Source organism: Anguilla rostrata, chromosome 8 (assembly GCF_018555375.3).
Source record: "Anguilla rostrata isolate EN2019 chromosome 8, ASM1855537v3, whole genome shotgun sequence".
NCBI lineage: Eukaryota > Metazoa > Chordata > Actinopteri > Anguilliformes > Anguillidae > Anguilla > Anguilla rostrata.
Window position 1 is genome coordinate 19,019,882 of NC_057940.1, and position 26,539 is coordinate 19,046,420.

Genomic DNA, 26,539 nt, shown 5'->3' on the forward strand with positions numbered 1-26,539 from the left:
CAACGTTCAGAGAGCCAAAGAAAGTTTATCTGAGTGCAGTCCGTTAAAGATTAATAGACAGTGTCTTCTCACAGACACATAATTAAAACTGCAGTCTGGTTTATGGCTCTTCATGTCAAGCTAATGGAAGAAGAAATCCCTTAAAGGGAGGTGTCTTATTTCCGTCTTACTTTCTTTTCTGTCCACAAAAGAGCTGTGTCACACAGAAGCCAAACACATCGGGTAGGAAGCCTGAATTCATTTCAGGCAACAGCTGCGGGATCAAAAAACAGGATGCAAACTTTGATTTTGTTTTTCAATGCATTTGGCAGGCAGCTGCTTTGGAAACATTTCCAAGCTCTCCCCCTCTAATGAAATATGTGCATAACTGTAGAGATGTAAGACAAAATAGGAAACGTAAAGCATGTGGCAAGACAGCAGTCTTATGTGACACATTAAATTGATTTAAATTGTCATTCGACAAAAGTGCAGACATAGTAGAAGAAAACTGGATCTGGTTAATAGAGGTCAGCTGAACATTGTATTTATGTATATATATATATATATATATATATATATAAGGTAATGAAAGCACCGTATAAACACAAATTTAAGGCAGAGGGTTATTATGACGATATATCTCAGTAGTCAAAGGAGTGGATTAAAACAAGGAGTTGTCTGGGCTGAAATCCAAGGGTCCAAACGAAGATAGGGTTTATGAGTCAACTTCTAAGAAAGGCAAGTTCACAAATATTGTTCTCATGTGAAATCATCAAACTTTAAAGAGCACAATATGAAAATGAGTTATTGTTCTCTATCAAATTGGAGGATGATGGACCTCGTAAAGCTGGGGCCCTGAACTCAGATGAATTTACAAGCAACAGTTGTTAATCAAAATCAAGACCATGAGTAACATACTGATATACCTTTATGCTGTGTTCAACATTGTCTTGAACGCAGCAAAAGGCATATATTGTGAGACTGTGACCTTAGACCATGACCTTACTTCTGCATTTAGATCAAGATTAAGACCAGGGGTCTCATTTATAAAATGATCAAATTGGATCTTAAATAGTGGCTTACGCAGAACATCATGACTGCATAGTTATTTATAGCATCCCACGCTGATGTGGATATGATATTGTTTCTACTACACATATGAATTACCATCTGATAATCTGGAGGTACTGCCCATTTGAGGGCTACACATGAATCCACAAAGTGGGCTGTGTTTACTCTTTAAGACTGACATATAATTGATCATCTATTTTATATGAACTGCAAGAAATGTTAAAATGCAACCTCTTTTGTTATTGGCCACATTCACAAGATGGTGTAATTGTAAAAGCGCATTCAAGTGAGTTCAAATTAAAGTATAAATCAAGTGTAACCACAACTTGGGAAATGCGCATAAGATTACATCTGAGTTTAAATCCTTCAACATCTTTATAAATGAAGCCCCAAGTATGGATGCTTTACTATGTATTTTCATACAAAGGGACCTTCTTTTTTTTTCAAATCAATCACTGTGAGCAGTTTTTAATCAGGGTGAGTGAGAATGAATTCTCTGCTACCTTCACTCTCTAGATATACTGTGGGTAACTTGAGCCTATTCTCAAATAAGCAAATACTACCTTGTTCCTTTAGTCTTGTTAATTTATTCATCTGCTATTTAAATAACTTTTTTTTAAATTTTGTATTGCAGTAGTTTTACTTTCCAAAGAGAAAGTGGCCTCACATTGAAACCCCCATCATTCATACTGCTGGAGTACAACTGACTGTACACAAGTATCGCATATTTCATTTTAATTATATTATATATTTTATTAATTTAAAGTAAAATACTTTTTCTAACCAATATATCCTCAATTTAAAGACAATCTACATTCATTATTTGTATGGCTGCTCTACATGCATACATTTTCATAATTTGGCCCAGATTCAATGTAAACAACGTATTTCCTCCTTAAACTTGAGTATCACATTTAAGAAAGTGTTATTTGTTGTCATAGAATGGTCACTGAAGACAATCATTGTACAATTTTTTTTTTAAACGTACGTTAGAACAGATTTGTGCCAATAGGTGACAGTTAATGCATTTTAATCTAATATAAATAAAATAATTCATGTGTATTATTGGTCTATATCATTTTTAGTTATTAAATAAATAATTATGACCATACTTTGGAGACATTACATATAGTCCTTGTTTACTGTTATGTGAAATCCTGATGATATTCTACTATTCTAAAATCAGTTTCTTAAGTATGATAATATTTTTTAACACATTTCAGCTCCAAAATGAATGACCCCGACTTCAGAGCAGATAGCCACAAAGTGGTGACCACTCATCAGATTGACCCAGGTGCCAACATTGAACTTATGTAAAGAAACCTTGTTAAGTATGAGGGTACAAATGCTACAAGTCTACCACAAAAGGAGGCTTCAACATTACCAACATTATCTTTAACATTTAAAAGGAGGCAAAAATGAAAGTGTGATTTTCAAGGACAGAGGCTTTTTTCAGAAAATCTACAGGAGCTACATAAGATTTCTTGGAAACAACTTTATAAAAACCACTTATTGTTCATCTTTTGTTCATCTTTTTTGAAGGGCTGTAATTGTTCAATGCAGAAAATGTTTAAAGTTGTATACTCAGGATAGTGATAGAAGAAATAAATCAGGCTGTGCTAAGAACTTTTCTGCTGGAAAAGATAAAAGTGTAAAGTGCTTTATATATATGTGTGTGCGTGTGCGTGTGCGCGTGCGTGTATTTTATACATACAGTGAGCTCCATAATGTTTGAAAGAAAGACATATGTTTTTTGATTTAGCTCAGTACTCCACAATTTTAGATTTGAAATCAAACAATTGACATGTGGTTAAAGTGCACATTTTCAGCTTTTACTTAAAGGTTTTTTTATACATAGTCTCCTCATTTCATGGAACCATAATGTTAGTGGAAAATGGCTTCACAGGTGTCTCTTATTAGTTATCTATGTTCAATTGCATCCTTAGTGAACGTATTTGAGAGCTTTCAGGACTGAATCTTGATTCTAGGTTTTTTTATTCCCTTTGTAGTCTATTATTGGTGACTGCCAAAATGAGGACCAGTGAAATTGAAAGTACCAATACCAATACCAATGAAAGTCAAGGAAGCCATTATGAGGTTGAAGAAAAAACACATACAGTAACATTCAGCTAAACCTAAGGCTTAACAAAATCAACTGTTTGGAACATTATTAAGAAAAAAGAGTGGTGTGCTCGGTAATCGCAAATGACCTGTTAGGCCAAGGAAGACCTCTACAGTTGATGACCAAACAATTCTTTCCATAATGAAGAAACACCCTCAAACACCTTCAGGAGGCAGGCGTGGATGTGTCAGTGACTACCGTTTGCAGAAGACTTCAGAAATAGAAACTACAGAGACTGCACTGCAAGATGCAAAGCACTAGTTGGCGGGACAAATGGGATCGTCAGGTTACGGGTCGCAAAGAAGTATCTAAAAGAGATGAGACCAATATTGACTTGTATCTCTCTTCCAAGCCAATGTTTTGTAATAATGCTTTTGCTAACCACAGACAGAGTTGTAAAAGAAAAAAAAAGTTTAAGTATCTCAGCAAACTGTAGTGCCCCCCTCCCCCAATGCACTGATTTCAAAGTGCATTTGAAAGCTTTTCAGGACCTAGCTCCTATTGTTGCCACTCTTTTCATCTCATCCCATTAGTCCGGGCCTGTAACTAGTCATAAGCACTCTCTAATTCACTCTAAGCACTTCGAATGAGGACTCCAAACTTTTAAAAACTGCCTGAGATAGGATTGTGGGATAACAAAGTCTACTCCTCTGGCTTTGAGCTATGAGAAAAGCCTGAATGAAATACACCTCTACTTCTGTGGAAGTCGATAAAATACAGCTCATGGAAAAGAAGAGTTTCAAGTAATGCCAAATAAACCTTCAAAACAGGGACTTAGGCCATGAAAGGGAGACGCATGAGCATAAATTGGAAGGCAAAGGCTTAGAAGGATTCATACTGGGCTTGGACAATCTAATGGGAACACAACATGAAAAAGGACTTCAACTTTGAAGTAACTAAATCACAAGGCAAATACATAGGTGATTCATATTAAGTTGAATACCAATTAGCAGTATGTGTCAACTATTAAAAGTCTGCTAATCAACACTTTGATATGTGAGTTCTTAACAGAGTTCCAAAGAGGCCAAATTATTGGTTTCTGAATTTAGCTTTATCAGGTGCAAAAACTGCTTTTCTTGGATGCAGCAGGGGGGACATATGCCAAACACAAATACTGTAGAATGCATCAGCAAAGAGAAACAGTGGATGCAAGTCAAAGCTCTCTGACAGGGACAGATGGACACTGTCTCTTTCTTTCATGATAATTAAAATATTACTGCAGGCCAAGCTAGTGCCAATCTGCACTGCCAAACAAATGATAGAACCCTCAAGTCTGGAGGAAAAGGATGGACATACACATACAGTATATCTCGAGGAAAAGGACGGACATATGACCAAAGGTATCTGGACACTCCTTAGTCTGGGGCTGTTTTTCATGGTTTGATCTAGGCCCCTTAGTTCCATTTAAGGCAAATCTTAATGCTACAGCATACAATCACATTCTTGACAATTCTGCGCTTCCTCAACAGGTTGGGGAAGGCCCTTTCCTGTTTCGGCATTATAATGCCCTCGGGCACACTGAGGTCCATATATAAATAGTTTTGTGAAGAACGGTGTGGAAGAACTTGACTGGCCTGCACAGAGCTCTGACCTCAACCCCATCCAACACCTTTGCGTTCAATTGGAAAGCCAACTGCAAGTCTGGCATTGTTGATAAACCGAGATGCTTCAAGGATAGAATGAAGCGCTGCAGTATGGCTCATAAGACACCATTCCAGCATGTGGATGGGCCACAGAACATGGAGTGGCTGGTATGAAATTCAGGCTGACAGGTAATATGCCAGTGGAAACTTTGGCTGTCAGCTGTCCACAACTCAACAAGTGGGTGTGTAGTGAAAGGAGCCAACAGCAGCATATGCTGTGTAGTAGTGTTAAGGCACTTCAGTACATTGCTAAAATATTTAGTTCACCTGTCCTGCATCTCCCAGCAACACAGAAGTTTTTTTTTTTTTTAATGCAAACAAATCCCATAGAATTTTATTAACTGGAAAGTTATACAGCTGGAAAAAGTAACAGCACTTTTCTGTGAGCAAAAAAAAGAAGCCTTGTGCCTGTATTAATGCATCCATTTTCAGATGCATTGCAGATTTCTATTTGGGCAGGTGTTGCATGAGGAAGAAAGATGATTGAGGGTTATTGCACCAAATGCAGCTACACACTGTACACCGCTAGACATTTCACCATAACAAAAAAGAGACTGGATGTCCATCTCAAAACTTGGGCAAACACCACTGATGAAACTGTAATTTCACCTCTTTGATGGAGACAAAATATTACAAATTGTATGAGGCCAGTGGTGCTTGGCCATGTGTTAAAATAACAACAAAACTGCAAGCCTTGAAGTTGTGCTGTAATGCTGCAGAACAAACAGGATAATCTGGGCAGAGGGAGGGAGAGTGTCAATCTTAGGCTTCCTGCTGGGAGAGCGGTCTCTGCCATGACTTCAGGATCTTTTGAAGCTCTGCGACTCCTGGCTGTCTCTCCCTCTCTCTCTTTTCTCTCTCTCTCTCTCTCTCTCTCTCTCTCTCTCTCTCTGCAATAATGTGACACTGCAGTGCATTATTATTTTCCTCCATCTAAATAGAGCTATATGCTGAACATATATTTGATAAAATGCTAGATAGACTAAATTATAAATATATATAATCATGACTTTAGTATGGCTCATTTGTTAAAGGAGTTTGAGTGAATTCAAATATCAGTGTCCACTTCAGCTTTAGATCTCTTTCCATGGGTGTGAGTGGTATAGTGGTGACAATAGAGACCTATTGTCTGATTCCAAAATCCAAAAATCTATGATACAAAAAACAAGAGGCTACACAAGGTCGAAGTGATAACAACATATTGTTTGTGAGTCTTGAGTGCCTGTGGCCCTAATTATTTGTTTCATACATTTTTATTTGGATTTTGGAATCAGACAGTAGGTCTCTATTGTCAAAACTATACCAGTGATTCCAAAATCCAAATAAAAATGTATGATACAAAAAATAAGAGGCTACACAAGGTCAAAATGATAACAACACAATGTTTGAAGGCTAGAGCACCGGTGGTCCTAATTATTTCTGTGGAAAGCCCTAAAACTTAAATATAACTTGAATAAAAAAATGCATTCTTTCTGCATTTGTTCCAATAGCTATATAGAGGTCAGTCAGCAAGTTTTTCTCCAGCTTCCCTGGTGTCTGCAGCAGCTCATTTATTTATAGTTCCCTCAAATGTCCTGAAGTCTGCAGACGGCCTGAGATAATGGTGAGCTGGATCAAAGGCAGAACACCTTTCATGCGTCTGGAACAGCAGGTTTAGACATCTTTGCTGTGCAAAGCTACTTCTGCCTTTGTTCTTTTCTTCGGTTCCATTTTTGGACACCAAATCAAACTGCTGTTTAGTGCATGTGTGCATATGCACGGGTAAACTGTATGCCACTGGTTAAAGCAGGCAATATATAATGCAAGTGTGAAATGAAACACATAAGTCATGAATGTCTAACGCCTTGCGTGTTGGTGTTGGTATATCTTGGTGTTTGTTTTCATGAATGTAGACATAACCTGTGAGTTTATGAATCCACAAATATTAGGATTGAATGTGAATTAAATTATCTTGAGGACTCATTATTCCGCACTGAGTGACTGCTTGTCAACACCGTGGAATTGTTTAAAATAGCCATTGCAAAATCACTGCTCTTACATTTTGTGAGTAGGTGAAAATGGATCAATAAGCAGAAGCTCTTTGGTTTTAGTTCCAGGCAGGCCTCTGCTTCTGTATATTTGAAAAGGATGTCAAATGAAAAGACAAGCAAGCTATCTAGGATGCTGGCATCTGGTCAGCAAATAAATAATGTAATGTTCCCTCAGATATTACGTCTGCCACTGTGAGGGATTCAAAACAATTGATGACTTCACAAAGAATTATTGATTAGTGCAAGTACATATCAAACAGGACCTTACAGACAGTCTGTCTGGCTCTTCACTTTGAGTGCGCTGACCAACTTTAAACTCTGTCTCCGATATCACTTTATCAAATTTGTCTGTTTCATCACTGTCAGTGTGGGTAATTTAGTATAAAAGTTCATTATATGCATTTGCAATTGTGTAAATGTGCATTGCAGAAATATATCACAAATATATTATGCATACATGTTTCTATTTTTCTAGTTTTGCCGCTGGCATTTTATAGGTCTTGACATTTTATTTTGCATTTGTTATGTGGATGGAACAAATTGTTTCTCAATTAAAAGGAAACAGCATTATCCCATCTACCCTTTTAAGCAATATCCAAAATTGAAGTAAATTAGCATCACACAAGGCTCAACAATTTATTCTGAGAAATATTAATTTTCATTCATCCAGAATGATCCATCTTATCCAAAGTGACTTACACAGCTTACATAACTTGCATAGAATCCATTAATGCAACTAGATACTTACTGAAAAAAGCTTTGGTTGAGTACCTCGCTCAAGGGTACAACAGCAGTGGCCCCACCTGGGAATCAAACCTACAGCCTTGGTGTTGCAGACCCAGTTTCCAAATCCTTATGTGACATCTCAATTTGTCCAATGGCAGCAAGTGTTAGCCATCAAACTATGCACTGATTAAAATCTTATAACTGTTATAATCAATTTGTATACTTACTTGTTTTTACCGAAAGACCCACAATCAGCCCCTAATCCTCCTCTTGTAAGCACTGTGGCTGCAACATGGTTCATTCGATTAAGCTACAGTTCTAGAGTGTGGATGAGCCCTACAGTCTGGCACTGAATCTGGACCATGCCAGCACTGCATGTGGCCTGCAGCAGTGTATAATTACACAGTTATGCAGTAACCTCAATGCACTTCAAATGAATTTCTGTGCGAGCTTATCTGGTAAACAGGGGAGTGAAAAACAGCAGCAGCTTACATTGGATGTTAGGACAGTGCATGTATGGACAGCATGTGCTTGTCTGCACTTTTCTGAATTGGAAGTAGAGTTTGCAACCCTGAGATTATAAACACAAGCTTACAAACACAATTACCTTTGGAGACAGCTACTGTACATCTTAAGGTCGCTGGCAGCAAGCAGTTGATTGAGGCACAACCATGGTAACCTTTATAATGCTCCCCTGCAACTTGCTGCAAGTAGTGGAACATAATGAGCCTCCATATAATTGGTTGTATTGTGACACAGAAAGCAGTGCCTTCTTTATGAATGTTGGGCTGTGGCTGACCCTTGTTCAGTTCTAACCAATCTATATTTCACAGTAAACATTGCAGGGTCACAGCAGACATTTTTTTGGGGGCTGTTCAGAGTTCAGGCGTAGTGAGGCCTTAGCATGTGGGAGATGGCCACTCAGTGACTGGCACCTGTTTTTTATGACCCACCGTACACAGAACTTCTCAAGCTCTGAGTTGTCACTTCACACTCTGCTTGGTTATAAACTGCTTCATATGGTACAACAGATGTGAGTCTTGATTCCATAACATATTTTGTGCATAACGAATCACATTTTATCGTTGAAATACACTGTGCTTGGATGAATCACAGGCCTCATTTTAAGCGATTCAGGTTAAGTATCTTGCTCAAGGATACAATGGCAGCGCTCCAGCTGGGTATCGAATACACAAACTTTGAGTTCCAAAACCATTGAACTCCATTGCTGCCCCAGGCAACCGTTGAATCGACCCCTGTTTCTCCCTTGACTGATTTTGGCCCCATGAGCCTTCTATCTAGTTCAATGAACAAATGTCACTGCAAACACAGAGAAGCGATCATGCACTCTTAGATCTGATGAAGGCCAAAAGAGCCCATAGTTCCAGATGTCCTGCATATAAATTTTTGTGACTTTCACTTTGCAGGTTTTTTTGTTGTTGTTGTTGTTGTTGTTGTCTGACAGTACTCAAAGAGAGAAGTGCTACTTTACTACTTTCTAGTAAGAGTATTGCATGATTTGTATTTTAGATTGTTGTGCACAACAAAAGCACAAGATGTTGACAAGTGTTCTGTGTTTATGAAGGATGTGACTGAATTGGTGCTCTTATCTTGTCTGTTTCAAGCCATAGTCATAATGTTCATGTTGTTTATGTTGGTTCAGGTAATTGCACTGCTGTTTCAATGATGACAATGTGTTCCTTTGACAATAGGAATGACTCTTCCGAAACAGTTTAATAACTCTAAATATGGAGTGCATGAATCTTGAACATTTATTGAAAAGGTTTTATTATCCCTGTGTTCCTTAGCCTCTGTTGTAGTGGGAAACCAAAGAGGAAATTGATATCCATCTATGCAACCACGACCTGCAGAGAAATTCATATGTTCATAGAACTTTATCTTGTAATTGAGGTGTGCTGCAGCCTCAGGGAACTGTATGTTGTTTTCTTTCAGCTCACAAATAGTATCACATACATTAAGAACTGTTTTTTTAATACTTTTGGTTCACTTACAGCAGTCAAATTCCCTGTCTCACAGTTCCAGATGTCAAAAAAATCAGTCAGCACTAAAAGTTATCAACATTTGTAGAGCAAGGGAGAAAAGTGTCCTTCTAAAACAGTTATATGAAAGTGTAGGCTCAATCTATAATGCTACCTTAGCTACATTTTTGAACATATGAAAATAGTTATGAATATCAATCTCAAAGTTGTTCATTGGGTTGCTCCTGTATGTGACTGTGGTTGTGACTGGACTTTGTGAAGCCCATCGGTTATCTTTACATAGTTAAAATAACCCATTGTCCTCCAGAAGAATGGGGAAATTTAATTTATCTGAAATCAGTCTCTTTCCAGTTTAATTTATTGCCTCGGCTTCAGTTTTCCTTGTGGAATGCATATTTTTGAAATAACTATCATTTGAATTTCAGAACAAGGTTAAGATATATTTGACAGTAAAATTTCGCCCAGGACTGGGCTTAATCTGTGTCCAGAACACTGCACCAGAGAGAACAGCAGAAAATATCAGTGGGATACAAAATCATCACAAACATGCTGTAACATATAACACAGATAACAATGCCACTCTTTCAAAAGTAGTTTTCACTCATTGTGATAAAAGAGTCAGATAATGAATGAACTCATATTTTCAGCATCTGCCAGACTAACCCAAGAATTCAATACGCTAACTTTCCCAAGGCCTATGCAGTCATAAGGCTTTTGTCACTGTGTTGAAAACAAAAGGAAGCAGTTCACAGCTGTTTTATAGTGCCTAATGTACAATAACCTGTGGCAGCACATTTGGAATAGAATTAAAAGAGAGTGCCTGGTTCTGATACATTATGTTAATGTATGCTGGCATCTGAATTTAGGTATTCAGCTCCACAGTAAACAGCCTTCTATTTCATTAGTATGAAGTGGTGATATTCTTCCAAGCACCTTTTACTCTCCATAAAGATTCTGAAATTCCATGCCAGACGGATGTACCTGAATAATTAAATGGTTGGCTGATACCGAACCAAACCATGTTATGTAGTGAACAAAAAAGCATGTATTCGACTGAAAAAGTTGTTCTTGACTGATTAATGCTAGAAAAAAGGAACGTAAAAGGCAGTTGGGCAATAATCTTTTTTAACACCCCGTTTGTTTTTTCCTTCCCAATTTGGAATCTACTTATGATATATTACTTTTTGAGTCAATGTCACTACTGTACACATGAAAGACCATGTAGCACTACAGGAGAACTAGTGCCATCTGGAGAAAATGTGCATCTCTCATTGACAATGACTAATAGCTTATGTGTGCCTGGTGAAATATTGGGATGTACTAATGCATCGGTAACCTGAGGAATCCAGGACTGCTTAAACACACGCTTCCCATGTAAGAGTGAAGCCAACTGGGTCCGAATAAAGTGGATCAGTGGACCCACTGAACACTGTGGGGGATATAACAACCAGACATGGAAAATCTGCTGGTGAATATTCTGCTTTGTTCCTCATTAAACAAGCAAAGACATCCAACTTAAGAATTGGAAAGACCAAGAAGTAACAGTCCAAAAAGACAACAACTGCACAAAATTCCAAAGTTATTCTGAGGATGATTGTTGTCTTGAGGATGACATAAGCAACATGGAGTCTTCATAGAAATCCTGTAAACAGATAAATTTCAATTTTATTTCTCTGGGTGGTTGGAATTGGAATATTGTCTCAGTTGGTTATACTTTGTTAGGCAATAATGCATAGTACTTTCTTTTCATTTTGCAGTATATTTAAAACATACACTATAGTACCAAAAATATATGGACACCTCTTGGTCTGGGGCTGTTTTTCATGGTTTTGGCTAGGCTCCTTAGTCCCAGTGAAGACAAATCTTAATGCTACACTATACAATCACATTCTAGATGATTCTGTGCTTCCCCAACAGTTTGGGGAAGGCCCTTTCCTGTTTCAGCATAGCGAAAATCACATCTCTACACACATACCATACCACGTGAGCCACAGATAAACTGTAAGCACTTACAGCTCAAGTATATTAACAGAAGTCCAAGAAGCTCCTGCTCATAAGGGTATGTATGTAACCTTGTTTCAGATTTTAGTCTTCATCCCTGAGAGAATAGTTGCTCAGTCGCGGTTGCCTTGTTTTCTCGAGCACTTGATTATGATTCTGCAGGTTTCATGAACCCAGATCAAGCGTAAAGGAATGGCTTTAATGTCTGGTTACATTAGCTCACTTGTGAAAGTTAGTGCGACTCTCTGCACACTAAAGCATGGTTTAGAGAAATCTCTCAGCTCTTATTACAGATACAGAGTGGATCTGCCCCAAGGCACAAGGCACTGTAACTTTCAAATTGTGTAACTAGTTTGGCATGCATTATAATCCATAGCATTGTTTGACTCTTTCAGTGCCAAAAATGTGCGAACACGCATCAGAAAAAAAAGTCTAAAAGAAATTTTAGAACCCTCTTTAAATAGCTGTTAAAGATAGAAAGGCTCATTTTCATAGCTCTAAGATCATTTAGCCTAAACACAGAATGAAGCTTGCTTTTCTGTGCAGATTCAGACAATTTTGAGACCGGAAGAGGAATGCATTATTCCCCTAATGATTACATTAATTAAAGGAGACATGACTCTTATGTCATATCCTGTTTCTCCAATGTCTTCAACAAAAAACAAAATGAATACATTCTAGTCATTCTTCCCCCAGTTCATTATAAAAGATTTTCTAATGTTATCAACTGGGGGAAAACCATTTATACATAAATACAGACTTTACACTACCCTCACTGTGGGAGATAGATAAAAATAAATGACAAAATCGAACAATGCAGAGTCACTTGCTCTGCATCTGGAAATAAATCATTTACCAATGAAAAAATGGTGCATATTGTTGTGCCTTTTCTCAGAACTCCACCCTGTAATCAGGAATCAATTGTGCTGTCTAAGAGGATGAGTACACCCAGATCGTGCCAGGAAAATGTTCCCCACACCATTACAGAACCACCAGAAGCCTTCCATGTATAATTATAGTATAATTGTGTTTCCATTTTTGTTAACAATTAATCCATATATTCATGTATTGATTTTTTATTACTGTTTATTAGTGCTGTATTGCTGTAATCCGTTTGTCTCCACCCCATTGCCAAGCCATTGCCTCACTCATTTAAATGTTGCAGTAACATATTTCTACTCTTGTCAAGGAATGCATTCATAAAATTACACTATGTGCTATGCCTCTGCTGTTATTGATTCTAAATTGCAATAGGTTGCTCAGTCCACTAGCTCGCTGTTGCTTGCGACCAGAGTGACTATGCATCTGATCGTGCTGAATTACATCCCATCTAATTGTTAAAAATTCAGTTAATCAAGACTACTCCTAATGTATTCCAGCTGCAGCCCCAAGATTCACAGTAATGGTTTTCACACACTTTTTATGCATAATTATTAAGACGCACGCACCACGTTCGGGTGTTCTCCAACGTGTGACCTTCATCCTGTTTTCTTAATTTTCGTCTACGTCCATAAACTCGGTCAAAAAATAAATGAATAATTTGAACCACATGCCTTTGAAAGGCTACAGGACATATGAACACACACCATTTATTTCCAATTATTTGTGGCAAAAGAGGTTTTCTTTGAGAGGTACAGGAGAAAGAAAAGGTCACTCTCCATGTACAGCAATTATTGATCCAACCATGTTGTGTGGTCCATTCACTTTGGTAGTTTGTGCTGTGTCAGCATCAAGCCTGCAGATAGCTACAGTTTCAACCTGATCTCACCAATACACAATAAAAATGCATTTCTGTTAAAATATTTGACATATTCTACACCACATAGGAATCACAGTGAGCTGCTCCAGCTTGCAGTTAATTGCTGCTACCACTACCAAACAGAGCACTAACATATGTTGTGGAGGTATGCTCAGCATATATGCAATGTATTATATATTAATTGACAAATATGCATATTTTAGTGAACATCTTGATTAGTGCATTGTGTTAGCTATCCGAAAAGGGGGCAGTGCTATTTACAGAGGAGGAGGAATTTGTTAATAATTTTAGAAGTTTATAACTTTATATGTAGAAAAATAAATGCTAAAATGGTTAGCTACCATGTACAATAGAAATAAATATAGAACACAAAATTTTCACTAGTTAAGCAAGATACCATAAAAATGGTGGTTCAAGGACAAAGGTGGATGATTCCTTGATGCCCTCCCTCGTTAGATGTGAGCTGTTGTGGCCAAATCGGAAGTTCAGGTATAGGATTTTGTCTGCCATTATCTAATAATTGTAATCCACTTCTGTCTCTGTGTTATTTTTTCTTGCATAAAAATGGTAGGAGTTTTCGAAAAAGAGTAAAAGTTGCACGCAGGCACCTAACTCTTTTCATTTTCAATACGTTTGAAATTTACTTCAGTTTCCTGTGGTTGTTATGACAACCTTGGACAACATGTTACTCTGGTACTCCCAAAGCATATTCTTTGAAGAAATATTTAAAGTCTCTGCCTATTTTAAGACCTTCCTCAGGAGGCATGGTGAAGATTGATGTTATCTTCAATGCAAAATATAAAGTCTGTCATGTTACTGAAGATTTGCCTATATGTGAGCTCAGGGGAAGACAACTCTTTTCTTAAAGAAGTTCAACCACTATGAGATAAACAATCTTGCACTTACAGAACACTTTTTTACATAGGCTTATTAGGACATCCAATATTTTTTCTTGGGAAAGCTGGGTCAAAGAGAGTGATGTTTTGCTTCAGGAAAACAGTGATAAATGATTTTCTTTGGAGATGGCAGCTGGACCAAGAGACTTATAGGAGTTAAGGGCAAGCATGTAATGCTTGCCTGATCATCATCATCCAGTAGTTTCTTCAGGAAAGAAAGCGTTAGAGAAGCAGGGCTTATGTCCTGTTAAACAAGCCAGTTGGGATATTTTACTCAGGACAAAAATTTTTCTCTGGAATGCTGATGAGATTAACACTAGTCAGACAGCATAAAAAGCCTTGGGTACGTCTCTTTGAGTGTGTTAATACAACTCTGTGTAGCTCTGAGTCACCCTGTTACCCAGCACCTGTCATATAAGAGAATGTGAAAAAGTAAGCACCTTTATTAGAAGCTGAGGCCCTTGGAGGAGCAATGAGATATCAAACAAGGAATCCCAAACACAAGACAATCTAGCAACTTGCCCTCATTTGTCTATATCCAGTCTACAGCAGATGTAGCTGAGGATGCATTACAATGGCATATCAGAATATAAGCATTTTATTTTTAATACTCCATAAATATGAGACCTCACCACATTGGGTGGTCCCCCTGCATGCATTCATATGGAAATGAGCAATTCAGGGAGAGAGTCCCACCTTGTTTTAGCCCATTGTTTTCAACAACAGACAGCAACCAACAGCTGCAAAGATTGTTGTTTACCATCAGGGTCTGTTGAATTGAGCTGATGTCTCCTCATTGTAAGGACAAAGAGTAATTGAATGTGACTGCAATATCTAAGATAGCTTTCTGAAGGAGTCCTCGATATGTTGTTCACTCATCACTGAAAATTAATCCATCAGTCATTTACAGAAGTTTATCCATACATTGAACATCTTATAATAAACGTTTATACACTGCCTGGCCAAAAAAAAAAGTTGCACACTCTAATATTTCGTTGGGCCGCGGTTAGTTTTTATTACGGCGCGCATTCGTTGTTGGCATTGTTTCGACAACCTTATGCAATGTCACAACACTTATTTCCGTCCAGAATTGCATAAATTTTTGGCCGAGATCTTGTACTGATGACGGGAGAGTCGAACCACTCCGTAAAGTCTTCTCCAGCACATCCCAGAGACTTTCAGTGGGGTTAAGGTCAGGACTCTGGTGGCCAATTCATGTGTGAAAATTATTCCTCATGCTCCCAGAACCACTCTTTCACAATTTGAGCCTGATGAATCTTGCCATTGTCGTCCTGGAATATGCATGTGCCTTCAGGGAAGAAAAAAATCCATTGATGGGATAACCTGGTCATTCAGTGCATTCAGGTACTCAGCGGACTTCATTATTGCCGCATAACGTTGCTGAGCCTAGACCTGACCAATTGCAGCAACCCCAGATCATAACACTGCCTCCAGAGGCTTGTACAGTGGGCACTGTCCAAAAAAATCCAAACGGTGACATTTTTTTTGGCCAGGCAGTGTAAATACTTTGGCACAAAATGAAGGGATTCATTTGAAAAGGAGTTAAACAGTCAATAAAGGATTTCTGTTACATTGTTCTGCTTTCTTAACATGCTAGGACTCCTTTGCTTTGAGGAATTTGGCCAATGTTATCTGGAAAAAAAAAAACTGGCAACCCAGGCGACCCCATGCAACTGCATCAATCTACAAACAGAATTTCCCTGGGCTGGGCATAAGAAACAGGAATAAGGAGTGTTTTCAAACAACTCCTGTGTGTTGTGTAAGATTATTGTTAATTATTTAATATTTTCTTCCTATTCTTCCCCTAAAAAATTAATGCAGTTGAGAGAATAGTGAAGAGAACTGTTGCCATTACTTTCTAAAAGGAAGTCGCAGCTGGGCTCCAGATTAATAGCTTCACTAATTTGCATTCAAGACAGGTTACACGGCATTACAGCATTTAGCAATTGCTCTTATCCACAGCAAAGTACAGAAATTAATTTTTTTTTTTAATTTAGAGTCCAATTTAGTAAATGGACATATTTTTTAGGAATTAAATTTTGCATAGATGAATACTTTGACTTTTTATACTGAAAAAGTTTCTGTTAAGGTTTTTTTTTTGCCTGACAACAGAACTTTATAAAGTACATAGATGATAAAATAACACCTTTCTACTCCACTGAAAAACAAAACAGAATTAGCACTCCCACCTACACACGCAAACACGCACACGCACTCATGCACACATGCATGAATACATATTCACTCCATCTTGAAAACAAACTATATTAGAACAAAAATGAAGCTTAGCTTCCCATATTAAGTCACATCACAGATGAACTAGCAAAAACAGTGCGCTCCATAATGTTTGGTGTTACGTCCCAAAATCTACCAGCGTTACAAAAACCAGGTGTGCGCTAATGGATGCAACACAAAGTCATTTCAACTATAACCACAACCTTAATGAAGACTCGTTTCAGTGATATGTAAAAAAAAGGGGGGGCATTTATTGTACTGCAAAGCAGGGAGATAATCCTGAAGATGTAATAAGCACATAAGCTCAGCGCAGGTTGCAGGGTCTTACCAGGCAGCCATTGGGTAGATGGAACCCACACCAGAGTGGTAAATGATCCTCTTTTCAAAAGTCAGTCCTCTAATGACTTGCAGATGTTCTGAAGTAGGAATTGTGGTATTCATTGCCTATCCTAACCACCTGCATTCGTATCCAAAATAATTCTCTTTAATTAAAAGGTAACATGAATGCTACAACTGGGGATTTAACAAGCGTGTTATAAAAAAGTTAGTAAGCACAGAAGTGATGGTGTTTGCAGGATCAGCAGACAGCAAGGTGTCAGACAATGGCGTGCGTCTCCTCTCCGACGCATCATTACTGTATCTCCACCTGTAGGGGAGACAGAAACAAATGTGGCAGCAACAAAATGCAAAGCACAGAAGAGTCAAGCATTGAAGAGTCAGAGTTCAAAAAATCTAGACAATTGGTCAAATTGTGTAGAAGGTGTTTGAAAAAATAGGTTTTTCCGAAATTGCTAAATTTTGTAAAATTCAATATGGTGGAAAGTGTAAACAGTGCATGTGTTAGATTCCCATGCCTCAAGGAATCTGCCAAAAAAGATAACTTTTCTAGGCCTTACAGTTATTGAGATACAGGCCAAAAAGTAAAATGTCTTGTTATAGCGCCACCATGCAGTCAAAGTGTACAGGTTGACAAATTGAGTAGTGGGTCATACGTGCAAGCTATTTACCAAATTTGGTAGTTCTACATCTTATGGCTTCTGAACCTTTTAGGGCAAAACAATGAATAATAATAATCAGAACAATCCCCATAGGGTTCCAGCTGCTTTGCTGCTTGGAACCCTAATTAAACTGTTTTTCTTCTGGATCTCAGGAGGATATGAGTGCAATCATTTGCATAGACCACATTCAGGAATCCAGAGATTACATGGAATTTGGCTTTAATGCACCATCTTTGTGCAGGAATAGAATGTCGGTGTCCCAGTCAGTATTCGGTGAAGGTACAGCGCCTTGACTCTGACGTCCAATTACATCCCCCAATGTCCACTGAAATGACCTCAACTGCAAGGAATTTTTGAGATGATCAGTATTTTTCATGGTTAGGTTTTCTGGCTGTCTGGGTTTTCTGTGGGGAAAAAATTTATACATATATAATTCTGGTTATAACATAATTTACCAGATTAAAAAAATATGGCACACGTCCTATTTTCTATTATTTAGCTGTGAATCACTGGATACCCTGCAATTGTATGTGTTTCAATGGTTTTAAGTTTAAAATGTGGTTTAGAGTTTGACTTACCTGACCTTTTAATAACTTCCCTGCCTAAATTTGTGCAGCTGTCATATACCTAGCTACTGTTACAGCTCTGTCATTTATTTCAATATTTGCTTTGGCTATATTCTTTTGTTATGATTTGGAGGCAATGCATGCCTTTTTGTTGGTGATTCATCCTCAGTCCAAACAAAACAGAGCAGGAGCGTGCAGCATTAATGTCAAAGCCAGATTTATACAGCTATGGTGTTCATTACGGTTTCCTGGCCAAAACCATCCATTATTCTTCTCCATGCAGCTTAATCGAAATCCCACTCTCTAACACACCCTCATCTAAATATTTTACATCAAATAATACCGTGCCCTCTGCCTTTGGCATCAAGGTCCCCAAATTCAGAAGGGAAATAGAAATGATTTCTCTACTATTCTGAAGTTGGCATCCTAACACCATCTGTAACAATCAGTGTTATGGAATTTGTCAGGGAAAAGAGACATGAACTCTAGTAAATCAGTTAAAATCAATAAGGCAGGCCGTAAATTCCAGCTGGCCCAGTGGTAAAATGTAGGTTTGTTCAGGCTCACTAATTTTAAATGACCAAAATTAGATTTCATTTGCAAAATTGTGCTTGGGTTTCAGTTAAAGCCAGTTGTGGTTTGGTTGCAAAATAAAATAGAATAGAATACAAAGTTATCTAAGATCCCTGTGGTCTCATCTCTCTAGATCCTGTAAACATGGTTTAAATGTTTTTTTTTCTTCTTTTTAATGAAACAGGTCCAATGTTGGATACTAATGAATATGGTGAAGGACAGGCTCCCCTGGAGATAAACATTGCTGGTTCTGTAGGCAACCCCCGTCACTAATCTATACATCATTTCCCAGCAGTACCACATCAATCAGCAACCAGTGTTGGCATTGTAATGTTCCAAATTCATTTCTCACAGATGTTTGAACACTGTGGCCAACTTTCATACAGAGATGCAGCTCAATGTGATTTACAGTGGAAAGAATTATAAATTAAAGTAATTTAAAAATAAAACAAATATATAAAATACAATAAGGAAAAAAAAGGATAGAAAATTAAATAATAAATAGCATGTGAAAGATAAAAATGTATAAAATATAAATGCACAAAATATCAGAGAACAACAAAATAAGCACAAGCAAAAATGAGAAACAAAGCTTCCTTATGCTACGCTAAAAGGTATCTTAATAGCATGATCACCAAGACTAACATACAATTTTTGCCCTGTTATGTAGGTTTGAAAAAGTATTGATAATGTAACTGGGAACTGGATCGAGAGCACATGTATAGGATTTAGTCAGTGATACAATCTTACAGTTCTGTATCTGTAATATTGGAAAAACTCATATTTAGAGGCCTATTGGAGGCTATCATGGAGCTCACCAGCTGTTCCGACAATACTGTTCCTAACTGTCCTATGTCATAAATTGTTTTTTTTTTTAACTTTAAGGCTGAGGCTTGGCTGAGGGTCATAGGGGCTGGATGTAGTAAGCAATTGATGGTAGAAAACAGTACCCTAGAGCTGCCGCTATTCTCAGCGATGATCTTTGAAAAGTAGGTCCAGCTCTCAGTGCGTACAGATTTATTTTTAAGTGGCAATTTGTTCTTTCAGAATTCCAAGATGAACTTTCAGTTTAATTTTCCCCAATATTCTTTCTGCTTTCCTTCAGGCGACATAAGCTTGCAAATATTTAAGAAACAAAAAGTGTCAGTCTTTTCATTATAAAGGTCTTATTGTTGAGTGAACTTACTTTGAGCCGGTTCATATTAGTTCTAGGCCAATCTAACTGTGATGAAGTGTGCAGAGCAGTACAGTAGAAATAGCTAACAGAAATCTACTAACTAGATTTCTAAAATTGCAGTCAGTCTCTCTGCTTTTCCATGTTCGGTGGGCAGAAATACAGATACAGAGCATATATTAAAGCAAATATTAATTTACTGGTTACCCCCCTGGTTGTGAGTCTTTTGAAAGTTGTTTGATAAAACCACATAACCTTGGCAACGCGGATAAAGGTCATCTCTCCGGTAGAAGCATGATCTTTCCCAGAATAAATTCTAATTGTCAATATATTTAATCTTGAGTTCAGCCCACCAGGTTTCAAGCCAACTATGGAGAGCGATAAGCCGATTGTAGGGTTCATTTTCTCTTCTGAACTTGGGTAAGGGGCCCAATATGATAATTTTGTAATTACTCTATCCTTAATAACCTAGAGTCCAACATTTTAGCGAAATCCGCATTGAGATTTTCAGATTGACTATTTCTAATGTCTTCAACTCTGGTGTGCACAATTACAGTGCCAGTGACTTTGTGTTCCTTGAAAACGGGTGGGATTTATTTTGCTACGTCCAAAATGTGAGTGTCAAGAAAGCAAGAAACATACATTCTACCTGTTGATGAGTCCAAAATCTATACAGTGTAGTCTTTTAAGACTAAAACGTTGTCTTTTTGAGAAGTTGAAGAGGCGGGGGAGAAAGGGGAGCCAAGAGCGTCAAATCTGTTTCTGGTTGTTGCTCAGGTGTTTCCAAATGTTGGTCGTGGGTGCGGGAGTTGAAGAAGGCTGCACCTGATCTTCGCTGATGCGCTGTCTGGTGAATCAGGGACATCTTACTCAGTGTAGATGTGGCCAGAGCATCAGAACTTGCACATCCCCCTATGGCGCCCCCAGATCTAGGTAAGCGGGAGTTCTGATTTTTAAAAAAGGCAGGAAAATTTCCTGAATTAGTCAGCACATATTCCTTAAGTGCCTGTAAAAGAAAGCGATTTTCTTAAATACTGATTTAAGAAACAGAATTCAGTGCTATAGAATAGCTGTGGAAATGTTTTATTCCAAAGATTTAAAAGAAAACCCATATGATATATGCTTTGGATCCAGAGTCCTCACATTCGGACAAAATCGCTACTGGGGAACAGACTAGGCCTCGTTATTTTGTCGGCCTATTATGTTGTCTCTGATATGCCGTAAGCTTTTAAAGATTGGCTTTTAAAAAAAGATTCTTCGCTTGTTCGTGCCCCTTCTGCAGTAGGCTGTGCATCAGATGCATGACTACTCAAGGCAGGTCTACATTGATTTTTTTTGCAGAATAGCATTAAAATAATTGTGCACCTAAGGCAGGGCTGTGGTGATACTTAGCATCACGTTCAAGCTTCATGCTCTTTCCCTCCTTGAGTTTCAGTTAGGATGTTAGGAAAACAGATAATAGAAAGTGCTGGAACATTTTTGAATAAATGCACTGAATATGGATGAATATGAAAAGGAGGAGGGAAGCAACCCCGCTGCCTGTGATTAGGAGGCCATGTTTTAAAGGGAAATCATAGAGCACTTACACAGGTAAGTGCTTGTACATCCTATAATCAGACACTAAGACGACTTCACAGTGGGATTACGGAAATTTACCATGCAAAGGAGAACCATGATAAATGATGATAAATAATAGAATACAAAGTAATGATGATGATGACTATAACAATGACGATAAGAATGATGCCAATAATAATAATAAGAAGAAGAAGAAGAAGAAGACGTCACATGTGTGTGTGTGTGTGTGTGTGTGTGTTATCTAAAGATCCTTTAGATAACAGCTCAGGTAAGGTATGCTGGAGCATGTGTTTTTATAATATGATGCAATTCTGGCAACTACAATGCTTATGCACACAAATACCCATATGCACCGAAATGGGGTTCACAAGTTGCGTCTGAAATAGAGCCTTGACTGACACTTTGTTATGGAACCTCACTTTGAGGTTATAGAAATATGGTGAGTGACAGAATGATTACTTAACTTCACAGAAAGACATTGGACATGTGGCATACTTTGTCATTGCACACAAGAAAGTTGTGATGTGTCAGGAGTTGTACTTTACAATTTCAAAGCATTGTGCACACTGCTGAAGGCATTTATGTTTTTATTTATTTGTTCTTGCACACTGTCTACAATATTTAAATATGTTGTATATTCCATGTTGAGTCTCCAATTAGCCTGCCCTGACAACAGATAGAAATCTTGCCACTTTTGCTTCCAAGCACATAACTCTTGATAGCTGATAGACCAGACTTAGAAATTATCTTACGTCCACTTTTCTACACATATGTAATTGCACATCAGTAATAAGTTGTGTATTGTGAATTCTAAAACCTCAAGTTAACTTGAAGCTGGAACAAAAAACCCGAAACCCCAAGGGTGGCATAAGCCTGAGCTTCGCAAATGTAAGATATTAAAGATATTTCCCTAAAGCATTCTGTATGCAGTGTTTGTATATGACTCATTACCCTCTCTCTCTCATGACAAGGCCTGCACTTCTCCCCAGCGCTTTGTGCAGGAAGGACCGTAAAGATTTAGAGCACCTCCAGATCTCTCTGGGAGGTTTGCCGCTGATTTTCGCATTAGAACTTAAGTGCCTCAAAGTGACATTTTACGACTCGGCTGCACCGCCTGCAGGGGTAATTACACGTTCCTGTCACTCAACAGAGATGTAAAGTAGCGTTTTCAATCCCCCAAATTGCCAGCACTGGAAGACCGAAGCCCCCAGGCCCTCCAATGCTCCTTCACACCTGGTCTGGCACAGGATCTGGCTGCCCAGAGGGCCAAGGTAAGTCATTAGCAAGGAAGCACACTTCCCTTGAACCCCTCGCTGGCACAGTCATTAGGGTGACTGATGCACTTGTTGACCAAGGGTGGGCGCGGTCTGGTGTTAGCAGAGGCACTCCCCACTCCCTCTTTAATCAGAACCATCATGCTCCTCCCTTCAGACTACACAGCTTGGATGTTTTGCTTTCACGCTCACTCCCCCAACCCCTTCCTTAATGACGGTCCACTCAGCAGGGGCCTGAGTGGTAATCAGATGCCATCCTCCAGAAATTCGAGTGAGGGGTCAGGGGTTGCACAACCCCCAAGGGACAGATCCGTCAGCGCAATGGTCGAATTGTGAAGCACAGAGGCCATTAAAAGCCGATGGTGCGTTTAAAACTGTGGCTTCTTTTTGGGTGTGGGGTGGCAATTTGGGGACTGTCCTGAGTGGAGGGAAGATTCATTATGCACCATACAAGTGGCACTGGGCATTGACCTGTCCTGTTGCTGGGCAGAAGGCAAGACTGACATTATGTCCAAGACTATACCTGCCTGAACATGGGTGGCACTTGGGTGCCTTCAACGGCAAGAGCTGTGCAGTATAACTGCATGTTCTAGCAGAGATTTAGTCTGATTTAGTGTTTGCATGACATACAGTAGACAGGATTTGGCTCAAGAATATGGTGAAGGATGGCTCATCTGAGCACATCCACTTTTTTCCACATCTATCTACCAATGCCTATGGTTTTTGCACCACTGAACTCCCAAATGTGCATTGTACTGTGGGGTTTATGCACTGCAGCCCTACTATAATATCCCTCTCTTTGTAGTTGTTGATGGACTGTTCTTGCTGACAGTCTGATCACATCCTGCATTGACATTCTCAGTCACCTGAGTTGCTCTTCTGTTTTTCCTTACATAATGCACTAATGCACAAGCATTGCGGTCATCGAATGTACACTTTCGACCACAATTTCCGACCCTATTTACTGATGTCTTTCCTATAGATCTAAATGCAGATGTCACTTTGGTCACTGTTCCTATTTAAACAAGAGCCAGTTGGGCAGTCTTTGTGACTGAAGCTCCTGCCATCCGTGCCCCAATAACGCTCCCTCTTTCAAAGTCACTTAGATCTTTTTCTCTTGCCATCTTGATCCAAAATCAAGGTTAAATGGGTCTGCTCAGCATTTTTATTAATGCCACAGAGCATGATAGGATGTCATTTTTTTAATTGTATCATGCAGTACACATGTATGGAAGCATCTGCATTCGTTATGTTTCTCCACTCATTTATTCTGGTTTTTCCTTTAATTTGTCACCCGTCTGTACATAGTCATGAATCTTAATCACAATTAAAGGCAAGAACATGATCTAATAAACAATACAGGGCATAGGTGTGCTGGTGGACACTAGTTTCAGTGCTGTACATGTAATTAGAATGCAGTTGACAAACATGACGATAATTAGTCATTACTGTGGCAGTGAAGGGGATCTAGCCATTACCACCCTTTACCCCCCACCTCCAAGACACTTTCCTGAGGATGGATCTGATGGAAAAAACAGTGCACTCTTGAACCTAAGGTTCAGATGTACTGTGACAATGCAACAGAGATTAGGGCAGCCAACTCCTCAGCCCTGCTTCCCTTAACCCCTTTGTCTGGATGTCCGCACTGACCCCTTTCTACCCACCATTGGTCTTGCCTTGACACTCAGTCAAGTCCAGCTATCTGCGTGCTAATGTCTGACCTGTTTTTTGGAGGGCTATTTGTTCAATTTACCTACATTTATTGCTTAGGCTGTTTTATCCATCATTACCCATGCTTTTACATCAGATTATGCACTTGTGAGGAAACATTGGGACCAAACTAAATGGAGCATGATTGGTTGCAGATAATACACAGTTATTTCCTCCAGACTTTACTGTTAAATTGAGTAGATAATTATGAAATTGTATTTGTCATCAGGGTGAAGCCACCCGCGACAAAGACATTTACTGTACTGTTTTTTATGGAATGTTTATTCAAAAAATGCAAACATAAAAGCTCTATTTTTAGGCTTACACATTTCCATCCATGATTATTTAGCTCAGTACACCTAATACTGTATGTCAGACACATTTACATTATTCATCACCAGGTCAATTAATGAGCATACACAATTATGTTACTATAATAATATGTGTCCTGATGTACATGTCCATGCAGCTAAGGGAGGAGAATATTTTCACCAGGTAATAGCTGGTTTTTGAAGCTGGTTATGCAGTCCCACAGGTTTGTTATATTAGTGACTAGGGGTGTACTGAAACATTGATGCATCAATGCCTCACGGTACAACTGCATCGACATCAGGATGAATCCGTAATTAATTCATTAATTTAGGCAGATTGAGGCACTGTTAATAACTTAACTTTGAAAGTAATACTGTTTATTATTTTAATGATCTCTTGAGTGTCGGTGGGGTGGGGTGTATCTGTCAAATCTAATGGGCACATTCACATTGCAGTTAATTGCATCATATCATATTGTGATTAATTGTTATTAATCATATCAAATTGTTACAAATGAAGAGAAATCGGATCACTGTTCAGAGTATCAATATCATATCGTATTGCGATCAAGTTGTATCATTGCACCTCTAGTAGTGACTAGTTACACCATCAAGGGAAAATAAAGTTTGAATTTTCAATCATTCTTATTGCTTTCATTTCAGTTTAAATGGAAAATCTAATTAAGAAAGAAATAGTACCCTTCTCATATTCTCATTAACATTTATTGTACCTACAGTAGTAGTCAATTCTCATTCAGACTCACTAATGGTTTGTCCCCGAATTGTGCTCTCAAAGAAAAAAAGCGTTCTACTTGGCTATATGCGAGTGCTGGCCTCTGATGCTGAAGTCTCCTGGAGAGGAGGGGTACGCCTGGCTAATCAAGCAGTGAAAAGATCAGATTTCCCCACCTTTTCCATGGTTGACATAATCCCTTTCTCCACTGTACTTGGCATCTTGACAGGGAGAAATTCCCTGGCCTCTCTTGTGGCAAGCATTCATACAAGTTTCATCCAGGTCAACAACAAAATTTTCCCCTTCTCTTTTGTAAAGCTTATTTCTCTTCATGGGTTATTTTATTTTATTTTTTTTACAGATTAATACCTGAAACCTTGAAAACTGAAGCCTATGAAGATAGTATTCTAAATACACTCCTGAGTTTTAAGAATGTCTATTTGTTAAATGACAGAAGTACATGATCAAGCCCTGACCATTAGATCTATATAGTGTGTATCAGCTCAACTGATAACTCTCATATTGTATATACCTGCCCTCCTGTGGTGTAATTGCACCATTGCAATATTCAGCTTGTGACTGTAAATTTAAACTTTTATGTTTTCTATGATTATTTTAAAGGACATCATGTTGCAGTATGGGCCAGGCAGGACCAACTGTTTTATATCTGTGTGTATAAATGGAAGACATTCAATTTAAATAATATAGTTAATACAACATCACCCTCCTCAATGCTACAACATACTGTAGCAGCAACATTGTGAGAATGTTACACATGATAATTGGTGAAAATAGTGAGAGTAAATAAAGAAATAGTCATCAGTGTTGATAATACTGCTCTGAAATGCAGCAAGTCATTAAATTTGAATGTCTGTTTCTATCAGCCAATAAATATGCCTTCCCTGGCCTAGCACTTACCATTGTCAGGTCCATCATTTATTAGTACCCAGCAATGTACCTGCTGAGAGACTCCTACAAATATTCATTCATTTGTATGTAAATTGCTCTTTTCCTTTATCTTTCTCTGTTTAAGTTAAGCAAGGTGAAGACAAAGAGCGCATGAATTATGGCCGCAAACACGAAAGTACCAATCAGTGCCGCGATGTATAATATTCAGGTGGAAGCCCAGTGTCGCATGC

The 26,539-nt window shown here is 38.4% G+C and overlaps 1 long non-coding RNA gene across 2 annotated transcripts in view; it reads left to right on the forward strand.

Annotated features, from left to right (window-relative positions):
• Window positions 1-26,317, forward strand: part of LOC135261045 (uncharacterized) — a 159,989-nt gene extending 133,672 nt beyond the window's left edge. For both annotated transcript variants that reach the window (XR_010331809.1, XR_010331810.1), the window contains 3 exons: window positions 20,572-20,727; window positions 22,561-22,643; window positions 25,762-26,317. This is a non-coding gene — a long non-coding RNA (uncharacterized LOC135261045). The remainder of the gene's footprint in view (window positions 1-20,571; window positions 20,728-22,560; window positions 22,644-25,761) is intronic.
• Window positions 26,318-26,539: the final 222 nt, after the last annotated feature.